Source organism: Zalophus californianus, chromosome X (genome assembly GCF_009762305.2).
Source record: "Zalophus californianus isolate mZalCal1 chromosome X, mZalCal1.pri.v2, whole genome shotgun sequence".
NCBI lineage: Eukaryota > Metazoa > Chordata > Mammalia > Carnivora > Otariidae > Zalophus > Zalophus californianus.
Window position 1 is genome coordinate 79,006,358 of NC_045612.1, and position 12,417 is coordinate 79,018,774.

General features: G+C 39.9%; 1 pseudogene; it reads left to right on the plus strand.

Moving 5' to 3' along the window:
* Window positions 1-9,567: 9,567 nt before the first annotated feature.
* LOC113931294 lies at window positions 9,568-10,375 on the plus strand (annotated as a pseudogene).
* Window positions 10,376-12,417: the final 2,042 nt, after the last annotated feature.

Genomic DNA, 12,417 nt, shown 5'->3' on the forward strand with positions numbered 1-12,417 from the left:
ATGACTGAGTGTTGTTCCTATTCCCATATGACCAGAAAGCCTGAATGTTAACACCTGGAAGCCTGCTTGGCTCTGGGCCTCCTGCTCTGCCTGGGCAGAGGAGATACTATAACTCTATCCACTCCTGAGTGTAGTTCCTGGCTCCCCACAACAAGAAAGCCTTTCCAGAACATGTAGAAAGCTGTGTAGTCCAGTAATGCTTGAGTAAAGAATCCAGCAGACAGAGCTGATTGTTTGCATAACAAATCCAGTGCGCCTATTTGGCCAGAGAATTTAGGAAGCAGGTTATCATGGGTCAAGACCAGAAACAAAGAGCTTTGTCATCTTTAGAGCCGGCTCTCTTGCTCCACCTGGGCAGGAGAGCTAATTCATAGCCCCACCCTCTGCTAAGTGTGGCTCCTAAAAAAAAAAAAAAAAGAAAGAAAAAAAAAGGAGCCTGATCTGAGCACCTGGAAAGCTACATAGCTTTCAATAATCCCAAATGTCCCAACAAAGAAAAACCCAGGACCAGATGGCTTTACTGTTGACTTTAGGGTTGAAAGATATTATTCTTTCTATATGACCTCATATATATGGTATACATTTTAAATTTTGTTTTTATTAATTTCCCTTTGATCATAATAAAGAGCTGCAGTGCAAATCTGGAAAGTAAATTATTCCTGAGATACAAAAATACCTTGTTTAACTACACTTCACTTTAGTATGTTTTGCAGATATTTTACTTTTTACAAATTGAAGGTTTGTGCCAACCCTGTATTAAGCAAGTATATTGGCACCATTTTTCCAACGAGATTTACTCACTTTGTGTCATTCTGTCACATTTTGGTAATGTTCACAATATTTCAAACTTTGTCATTATTATTACATAATAATTACCTATAAATATTACTATATTTGTTATGGCGATCAGTGTTCCTTGATGTTTATATTATAATTGTTTTGAGGCATGATGGACCACACCCATATAAGATGGTAAATTTATTTATTTTTTTTAAAGATTTTATTTATTTATTTGACAGAGAGAGACTCAGAGAGGGAGGGAACACAAGCACGGGGAGTGGGAGAGGGAGAAGCAGGCTTCCCGCCGAGCAGAGAGCCTGATGTGGGGCTCAATCCCAGGTTCCTGGGACCATGACCTGAGCTGAAGGTAGACGCTTAATGACTGAGCCACCCAGGTGCCCCAAGATGGTAAATTTAATACAAAATGTGTGTGTTCTAACTGCTCCACTGAGCACCGTTCCCAATTTTTTCTTCCTATCATTGGGGTTCCATATTCCATAAGACACAATATGGAAATTAGGCCAGATAATAACCCTACAATGGTCTCTACATTTTCTTAAGTGAATGAAAGAGTTATACATCTCTTACTTTATATATATATATATATATATATATATATATATATATATATGTATGTATGTATATTTATTTATTTATTTTAAAGATTTTTTAAAATTTATTTAATTGACAGAGAGAGAGAGAGACAGCGAGAGAGGGAACACAAGCAGGGGGAGGGTCAGAGGGAGAAGCAGGCTTCCCACAGAGCAGGTTACCCGATGCGGGGTTCGATCCCAGGACCCTGAGATCATGACCTGAGCTGAAGGCAGTCGCTTAACCAACTGAGCCACCCAGGCGCCCCACATCTCTTACTTTAAATTAAAACCTAGAAATGATTAAACTTAGTAAGGAAGACATGTTAAAAGTGAAGATATACCAAAAGCAAGGCCTCTTGTGCCAAATAGCAATCCAAGTTATGAATGCAAAGTAAATGTTTTGGAAGGAAATTAAAAGTGTTACTCAAGTGAACACATGAATGATAAGAAAACAAAACAGACTTTGCTGATATGGAAGAACATTTTAGTGATCAGGTTAGGAAATCAAACCACCTAGAACAGTCCGTTAAGCCAAAGCCTAATCCAGAAAAATGCCTGAAGTCTTCTCAATTCTGTGAAGACTGAGAAAAGTGAGGAAGCTGCAGAAGAAAAGTTTGATGCTAGCAGAGGTTGGTTCTTAAGATTTAAGGAAAGAATGCATCTCCAGAACAAAAAAAATACAAGTTGAAGTATCCAGTGGTGATACAGAAGCTGCAACAAGTTATCCAGAAGATCTAGCTAAGATAATTAATCAAATTGGCTACACTAAACAACAGATATTCAGTGTAGATGAAACAGCCTTATATTGGAAGAAGACACCATCTAGGACTTTCATAACTAGAGAGGAAAAGCCAATGCCTAGCTTCAAAACCTCAAAGGACAAGCTAACTCTCTTGTTAGGGGCTAAGAAATTTGGTAACTTTCAGTTGAAGCCAATGCTTATTTACCATTCTGAAAATCCTTAAGAATTATGCTAAAGGAAACGGTTGACAGAACTAAAAAGCAACCTACAGAATGAGAGAAGATGTTTGCAAATATCTTATCAGATAAAGTGCTAGTACCCAAAATCTATAAAGAACTTATCCAGGGGCAAGATGGCGGCAGAGAAGGGGACCTCGTTTCTTCTGGCCCCTCAAATTTAGCTGGATATCTACCAAATGATTCTGAACACACACAAATTCAACCTGAGATGTAAGAAGATTTATCTGGATCTTTACAAGCAGAAAAATGACTACTTTGTGCAAGGTGGGAGGTGCAGAATCTTGAATCTGTGGGGGAAATATCAGAAGATAAATGGAGAGGGGTGGGAGCCTCCATAAACCAGCCACCGGAAAGTGATAAGACACTGGAGCAAAAAAATCGGGACCCTTAGAAATCTCCTCCAGTGAGAGACATTCCTTTCTGAAAAGGGAACAGGGTATGAATAGGGCAGAATTCTGGGTGAATCATTGTGGTCTCAAGAATCCAGGAGACTCAGAATGTATGGGGGTGGGGGCTGAACTGATAGAGTGCCCAAGCAGTGGAGCGAGGAGACTGGTTATGGTCAGTGAGTCCAGAAGGGACTCCCAGTTCCAGTCACCATAAACCACAAGCTGGGTGGGTAGGGAGACTGATCTCTGCCCGACCACCCTGAAAAGACTAGAAAGTTTGGGCTATTTAACATCGCAGGGGAGATATAAAATGGCTTGTGCCCATAGCAGGGCAATAGCTCTCAGGGCATTGTGGCCCATGAAAGGACACTGGGGTGGCACCCAGCCGTGAAGTGGGAGCCATGGAAGAGGGTGTACATGTGAGCCCACAGCAGATTGCAATTTCAATTGCAAAGTGACAAAGCACGGAGAAGCTCGAGAGTCCCTGGAACTCCCCAGGGAGTGTTGAAGCGGGTGTGAATAGCACGAGTCTGTGGAGTTTGGTACACACAGAAGTGGGGATGGTTTGACCCGGAGGATTTATTGAAGAAAAGGGACCTCGACCTTGCGACTCTGAGGCAGAGATTCCCGCAGGGCCAGGTTTGCTCTGACCCACTAAAGAGAAGGGGAAACCCGCCAGGGAACAATACAGGGGTGGGGCACCTCCACCAGGTCAAAGACACCTGGAAAGCTGAGCAGCAGGCCCCTCTCCCAGAAGACAGACTGCAAGAACAGGTGAATGATATGTTTATTTCCCACAGGACTCTAAAACTTCAGCACCAGGGGAAAATAATTTAGGGAGCTCGAGGTGTTCTCTCATGACTCATTTATAATTCAGGCTAAAATTTTACATTTCTTCTTTGTTCCTTTTCTTTCTCTCTCTCTTTTTTTAATTTTTATTTGTTATCCTGTTCCCATTTCAAATAGATTCTTATTTCCCAACTTATGTTATTAAGTTGCTTTTTCACTTTTATTTTATCTTTATTTCTTTTAAGATTTTATTTATTTGACAGAGAAAGAGGGAGAGCACAAGCTGGGAGAGAGGGAGAGCACAAGTTGGGAGACAGAGGGAGAGGGAGAAGCAGGTTTCCCACTGAGAAGGGAACCCAATGCAGGGCTCAATCCCAGGACCCCAGGATCATGACCTGAACCAAAGGCAGCCACTTAACCGACTGAGCCACCCAGGCGCCCCTCACTTTTATTTTTTTTCACATCTGGCTTTTATAGATTTAGGCCGAATACTAGTCCATTTTTTCACTCTATTCCATTTTATCTTGAGATATATATATATATATATATTTCTGATTTCTTTCAATTTTGAGATATAGTGTTTTCTAACACAAAGACCAAAAATCAAGCAGGAACAGGAAGATCACCCTACTTTGTCCACCATGAGAGATTATAATCTCCCTTCCACCCACTATTTTTTTATTGTTTTGGATCATCTTGACTTAGTGTATCTGTGGGAGTTTCCAACTACTTCGGATTTTTTCTAGCGTGTATTTAGCTTGGGTCATGGTTGATATTTTGGACTCTGTACACTCGCTCAAACATCCCTCGACAGAATGACTAGGAGGAGGAACTTGCAACATAGAAAAGAACCTGAGACAATGTCTTCTGCCAGAGAACTAATAGATATGGATATAAGCAAACGTAGACTTCGGGATAGCCATCATGAAGTCAATAGCTAGGTTTGAAAAAAGCATTAGTGACGATATAGTATCTCTGAGGGCAAAAAAGAGATCTAATCAGGGCAAAATTAAAACTGCTATGAATGAGATGCAGTCTAAACTGAATAGTCTAAAAGCCAGGGTAAATGAGACAGAAGAGCAAATCAGTGATCTAGAAGATAAGCTGATAGAAAGGAAGGAAGTTGAGGAAAACAGAGAGAGGCAGCTAGTAGCCCACAAAAAGAGACTTAGAGAGATTAATGATGCCATGATTTGTTCCAATGTTAGAATTATTGGGATCCCTGAGGGGCTGGAGAGACAGAGGACTAGAAGGTATATGTGAGCAAATCATAGCTGAGAACGTCCCTAATCTGGGAAGGAAACAAGCATTCATGTCCAAGAGGCAGAGGATACCTTCCAAAATCAGTAAACATAGATCAACACCCTGACATATAATAGTGAAGCTTGCACATCCATATGTTGTCTACAAGAGACTCATTTTGAACGTAAAGACACCTCCAGACTGAAGTGAGGGGATGGAGAGCCATTTACCCCACCAACAGACCTCAAAAGAAAGCTGGGGTAGCAATTCTCATATCAGACAATTTAGATCTTAAAGCAAAGACTGTAGTACAAGATGTAGAGGGCCATAATATCGTACTTAAAGAGTTTATCCAACAAGAAAACCTAACAACTGTATATATCTATGCCCCCAACATGGGAGGAGCCAATTACATAAACCAACTAATAACCAAAATAAAAAAACCTACTGATCATAATACATTAGCAGTAGGAGACTTCAACACTCAACTCACAGCAATGGAAAGATAATCTAAGCAGAAGATCAACAAAGAAACAAGAGCTTTGAAGGACACATTGAACCAGATGGACTTCATAGATATATACAGAACAATCCATCCTAAAACAAAAGAATACTCTTTCTTCTCCAGTGCACACAGAACTTTCCCTGGAATACATCACATACTGGGTCACAAATCAGGTCTCAACCAATAGCAAAAAACAGAGATTATTCCCTGCATATTTTCAGATCACAATGCTTTGAAACTGGACCTCAACCACAAGGGGAAAAAATGGAAGGAATTCAAACACTTGGAAGCTAAAGAGCATCCTGCTAAAGAATGAATGGGTCAACCAGGAAACTAAAGATGAACGTAAACAATTCATGCAAACCAATGAAAATGAAAACACATCGGTTGAAAACCTATGGAATGCTGCAAAGGCGGTCCTTAAATGGAAGTACATAGCCGTCCAAGCCTATCTCAAAAAATTGGAAAAATCCCAAAAGCACAAACCTAAACTTTCACCTAAAGGATCTGGAAAAAGAACATCAAATAAAGCCGAAACCAAGCAGGAGAATAGAAATGATAAAGATTAGAATCAAAATCAATGAAATAGAAACTAGAAGAACAATAGAAGAGATCAATGAAACTAGAAGCTGTTTCTTTTAAAGAATTAATAAGGCAAAAGATTTATACGATCTCACCAGAATTATTCAAAAAAAAAAAACAAAAAAAAAAAGAGAGGGAGAGAGAGAGAAAGGACGCAAATTAATAAAATCATGAGTGAAAGGGGGAGAAATCATGACTAATACCAAGGAAATAGAGACAATTATTAGAGCTTGCTACCAGCAGTTACAAGCCAACAAAGTAGGCAAACTGGAAGAAATGGACGCATTCTTGGAAACTTATAAACTACCAAGACTGAAAGAGGAAGAAATAGACAATCTGGAGGGACTGATAACCAGCAAGGAAATTGAAATAGTAATCAAAAACATCCCCAAAAAACTAGAGTCCAGAGCCAGATGGCTTCCCAGGGGAATTCTACCAAACATTTAAGGAAGAAATCATATCTATTCTACTGAAGCTGTTCCAAAACATAGAAATGGAAGGAAAACTTCCAAATGCCTTCTATGATGCCAGTGTTACCTTGATCCCAAAATCAAAGACCCCATCAATAAGGAGAATTACAGACCAATATCCCTGATGAACATGGCTGCCAAAATACTCAACAAGATCCTAGCTAGTAGGATCCAACAGTACATTCAAAGGATTATGCACCAGGACCAAGTACAGTTTATTCCTGGGATGCAAGGGTTATTCAACATTTACAAATCAATCAACGTGATAGATCACATTAACAAAAGAAGAGACAAGAACCATATGATCCTCTCAATTGCTCCAGAGAAAGCATTTGACAAAATACAACATCCTTTCCTGATTAAAACTCTTCAAAGTATAGGGATAGAGGGAACATATCTCAATAGCATAAAAGCCATCAATGAAAGGCCCACAGTGAATATCATTCTCACTGGGGAAAAACTGAGAGCTTTTCCCTTAAGGTCAGGAACATGACCACGGTTGTTCAACATAGTACTAGAAGACCTAGCCTCAGCAATCAGACAGCAACAAAAAAGGAAAGGCATTCAAATTGGCAACAAAGAAGTCAAACTACCTCGCTTCCCAGATGGCATGATACTTTATGTGGAAAACCCAAAATACTCCACCCTCAAATTGCTAGAACTCATACAGTAATTCATCAATGTGGAAGGACACAAAATCAGTGCACAGTAATCACGTGCACTTCTATACACTAGCCATATGACTGAAGAAAGAGAAATTAAGGAATGGATTCCATTTACAATAGCACCAAAAAGCAGAAGATACCTAGGCATAAACCTAACCAAAGAGGTATAGGATCTATACTCCAGAAACTATAGAAACCTAATGAAAGAAATTGAGGTGGACACAAAGAGATGGAAAAACATTCCATGCGAATGGATGGAAAAAATAAATATTGCTAAAATATCTAGGCTGCCCAGAGCAATCTACACTTTCAATGCAATCCTTATCAAAATAACATTGTCATTTTTCACAAAGCTGGAACAAACAATCCTAAAATTTGTATGGAACCAAAAAAGACCCTGAACAGCCAAGGGAATGTTGAAAAAGAAAACCAAACCTGGGGTGATCACGATGCCTGACTTAAAGGTATATTACAAAACTGTGATCATCAGGGCAGCCGTACTGGCACAAAAACAAACAGATAGATCAATGGAACAGAATCGAGAGACCAGAAATGTCCCTTCAACTCTTTGGTCCACTAATCTTTGACAAATCAGGAAAGAATATCCAATGGAAAAAAAGAGAGTCTCTTCAATAAATGGTCCGGGAAAAATAGGACAGCCACATGCAGAAGAATGAAGCTGGAACACTCTCTTACACTATACACAAAGATAAACTCCAAATGGATGAAAGATCTCAATGTGAGACAGGAATCCATCAAAATCCCAGAGAAGAACATAGGCAGTAACCTCTTCGACATTGGCTACAGCCACTTCTTTCAAGACAGGTCTCTAAAGGCAAGGGAAACTAAAGCAACAGTGAACATTTGGGACTTCATTAAAATAGAAAGCTTCTGCACAGCAAAGGAAGCAGTCAACAAAAATAAAAGGCAACCCATGGAATAGGAGAAGATATTTGCAAATGATATTTCAGATAAAGGGCCTGTATCCAAGATCTATAAAGAACTTCCCAAATTCAACTCCCAGAAAACAATTAATCCAGTCAAGATATGGGCAGAAGACATGAACAGACCCTTCTCCAAAGAAGACAGACAAATGGCTAACAGACACATGAAAAAATGTTCAACATCACTAGCTATCAGGAAAATTCAAATCAAAACAGCAAAACCTTACACCAGTTAATATGGCAAATATTAACAAGGCAGGAAACGACAAATGTTGGCGAGAATATAGAGAAAGGAGAAAGCTCTTACACTGTTGGTGGGAATGCAAGCTGGTACAGCCACTCTGGAAAACAGTATGGAGTTTCCTCAAGACGTTAAAAATAGAGCTACCCTATGACCCAGCAATTGCATGACTAGGTATTTACCCCAAAGATACAGATATAGGCAAAAGAAGGGGCACATGCACCCCAGTGTTCATAGCAGTAAAGTCCACAATAACCTAACTGTGGAGGGAGCCGAGGTTCCCTTCAACAGATGAATGGATAAAGATGTGGCTCACATATACAATGGAATATTACTCAGCCATCAGAAAGGATGAATACCCACCATTTGCATCAACATGGATGGAACTTGAGGGGATTATGCTAAGTGAAATAAGTCAATCAGAGAAACAAAATTATTATAAGTTTTCACTCACACGTGGACCATAAGCAACAGCGTGGAGGATCATAGGGCAAGGTAGGGAAAACTGAATGGAAAGAAATCAGAGAGGGAGACAAACCATGAGAGACTCTGGACCCTGGGAAACAAACTGAGGGTTACAGAAGGGAGGGGGTGGGGGGATGGGGTAACCGGGTGATGGGTATTAAGGAGGGCATGTGCTGTGATGAGCCCTGGGTGTTATATGCAACTAATGAATCATTGAAAACTCCATCAAAAATCAATGTTGTACTATACGTTGGCTAACTGAACATAATAATAAAAAAGAGAGAGAACTTATCAAACACAATGCATATAAAACAAACAAACAAAACTCAGTTAAAAAATGGGCAGAACACATGAGTAGACATTTCTCCAAAGGTGTACAAATGGCCAACAGATACATGAAAAAAAATGCTCAAGATCACCAGCATCAGGAAAATCCAAATCAAAACCACAATGAGATATCACCTCACACCAGTCAGAATGGCTAGATTTAACAACTGAGGAAACAACAGATGTTGGCAAGGATGCAGAGAAAGGAGAACCCTCTTACACTGTTGGTGGGAATGCAAAATGGAGCAGCCACTCTGGAAAGCAGTATGGAGGTTCCTCAAAAAGTTTAAAATACAGCTACTGTATGACCTAGCAATTACACTACTAGGTATTTATCTAAAGGATACCAGGATAGTGATTCAAAGGGGCACATGCACCCCAATATTTATAGCAGTAATATTCACAATAACCAAAATATGAAAAGAGCCCAGATATCCATGGACAAATGAATGAATAAAGAAGAGGTGGTATGTATTTACAATGGAATATTACTCAGCCATCAAAAAGAATGAAATCTTGGCCGGGCGGTTTGAACAAGACAAAGACGGAACCGAAGCCGGGCACAGGCAGTGGATGCGGTCCCGCCAAGAACCGATGGCAGTGAACGTATATTCAACATCAGTCACCAGTGATAACCTAAGTCGACATGACACGCTGGCCTGGATCAATGAGTCTCTGCAGCTGAATCTGACGAAGATCGAACAGTTGTGCTCAGGGGCTGCCTATTGTCAGTTTATGGACATGTTGTTCCCTGGCTCCACTGCCTTGAAGAAAGTGAAATTCCAGGCTAAGCTAGAACATGAATACAGCCAGAACTTCAAAATACTACAAGCAGGTTTTAAGAGAATGGGTGTTGACAAAATAATTCCTGTGGACAAATTAGTCAAAGGAAAGTTTCAGGACAATTTTGAATTTGTTCAGTGGTTCAGGAAGTTTTTTGATGCAAACTATGATGGAAAAGACTATGACCCCATAGCTGCCAGACAAGGTCAAGAAACTGCAGTGGCTCCCTCCCTTGTTGCTCCAGCTCTGAACAAACTGAAGAAACCTCTCAGCTCTAGCAGTGCAGCTCCACAGAGGCCCATTGCAACACACAGAACTACTCCAACCCCTTAGACTGGCCCGGGTGTGGTGCGAAAGAATCCTGGTGTGGGCAACGGGGATGACGAAGCAGCTGAATTGATGCAACAGGTCAACGTATTGAAACTTATCGTCGAAGACTTGGAGACAGAAAGAGATTTCTACTTTGGAAAGCTAAGGAACATTGAATTGGTTTGCCAGGAGAACGAGAGGGAAAACAACCCGGTATTGCAGAGGATCGTGGACATTCTGTATGCCACAGATGAAGGCTTTGTGATACCTGATGAAGGGGGGCCCACAGGAGGGGCAAGAAGAGTATTAACAACCTGGACCAGCAGAGCAACATCCGAATTCTTCACTCCAAATCATGTGCTTAACTGTAAAATACTCCCTTTTATTATTCTTGGAGGGCTCACTGGTTTCTTTTCATGAGCAAACAGTACCTCTTATTAAAGTGCACTTTGCAGAAGTTTCACCCCTTTTCCAATGAGTTTGACTTAGGAGCTTTTACCCTGTAGCAGAGCAGTATTAACATCTAGTTGGATCACCTAGGGAACAAAGAGGCTGACCATGGGGCTCACCATGTGGCACTGGTAACACTGATTGCTGGAGAAGGTGTTTTTATGTGATACACTGAGGTGGAGACCTCAGTAGAGAAATGTAAAGACTGATTTGAATTTTAAGCTAATGTGAAATCTTGGCAGAGAACGTTTTAATAAATAAATGCCTTAAGAGTAAAAAAAAATGAAATCTTGTCATTTGCAATGATATGGATGGGACTAGAGGCTATTTTGCTGGGCAGAATAAGTTAATCAGAGAAAGACAAATACGGAATGATTTCACTCATATGGAATTTAAGAAACAAAACAGATGAACATAGGGGAAGGGAAGGAAAAATAAAATAAGATGCAAACAGAGAGGAAGACAAATCATAAGAGATTCTTAACTATCAGAGACAAACTGAGGGTTGCTGGAGGGCAGGTGGGTGGGTGGATGTGTTAACTGGGTGATGGGCATTAAGGAGGGCACTTGAAGTAGTGAGCCCTCAGTGTTGTGTGCAACTGATGAATCACTAAAGTCTACCTCTGAAACTAATAATGCAGTATATGTTAATTAAAAAAAGGAATTATGCTAAATCTACTCTGTCTGTGCTATATAATGGAACAAAAATGCCTGAATGACAGCAGATCTATTCAGATCTAAACTTGGTTTACTGAATATCTTAATCCACAGTTGAGATCCACTGCTCAGAAAAAGAAAAAAAAACATCCCTTCAAAATACTATCACTGCTCATTCACATGGCAACTGGTCACCCAAGAGCTCTGATGGAGAAGTACAAGATTAGTGTTTTCATGCTTGCTAACACAACATCCATTTTCTAGCCCATATATTGTTATTCTCGCCTTTTATTATTTAATAACTACATTGTGTAAGGCTATAGCTGTCATAGGTACTGATTCCTCTGGTGGATGTGGGCAAAGTAAATTGAAAACCTTCTGGAAAGGATTCACCATTGTACCTGACATTAAAAACATTTGTAATTCATGGGAAGAGGTCAAAATATCAACATTAACAAGAGTTTGGAAGAAGTTGATTCCAACCCTCATGGGTGACTTTGAGGGGTTCAAGACTTCAGTGGAGGAAGTAACTGCAGATGTTTTGGAAATATCAAGAGAACAAAATTAAAAGTGGAGCCTGAAGATGTGGCTGAATTGCTGCAATCTCATGATAATACTTTAAGAGTTGAGGTATTTCTTCTTATGAATGAGCAAAGAAAGTGGTTTCCTGAGATAAAATATATACCTGGTGAAGATGTTGTGAAGATTGTTGAAATGACAACAAAAAGGATTTAGAATATTACATAAACTTAATTGATAAGCAGCAGCAAGGTTTGAGAGGACTGACTCCAAGTTTTACTGTGGGTATAATGCTGTCAAACAGCATCACAAGCTACAGAGGAATCATTCATGAAAGGAAGAGTCAATCAATGGGGCAAACCTCATTGCTGTCTTATTTTGAGAAATTTCCACAACCATCCAACCTTCAGCAACCACCCCACCATGACCCGTCAGCAATCATCAGCATCAAGACAAGACCCTCCTCTACCAGCAAAATAATATGGACTTTCTGAAAGCTCAGGTGATGAATGAAATTCTTTAGCCATAAAATATTTTTAATTAGGGTACATATGTTTTTTATACACATAATGTTATTGCAAACCTAATAGACCACAGTATGGTGTAAACATAACTTTTATATTCACTTGGAAATAAAACCAAAAAAATGCATTTGTCTTTATTGTGATATTGGCTTTAAATTGTGGTGGCTTGGAATGGACCCCACTTTATCTTTGAGGTAGGCCT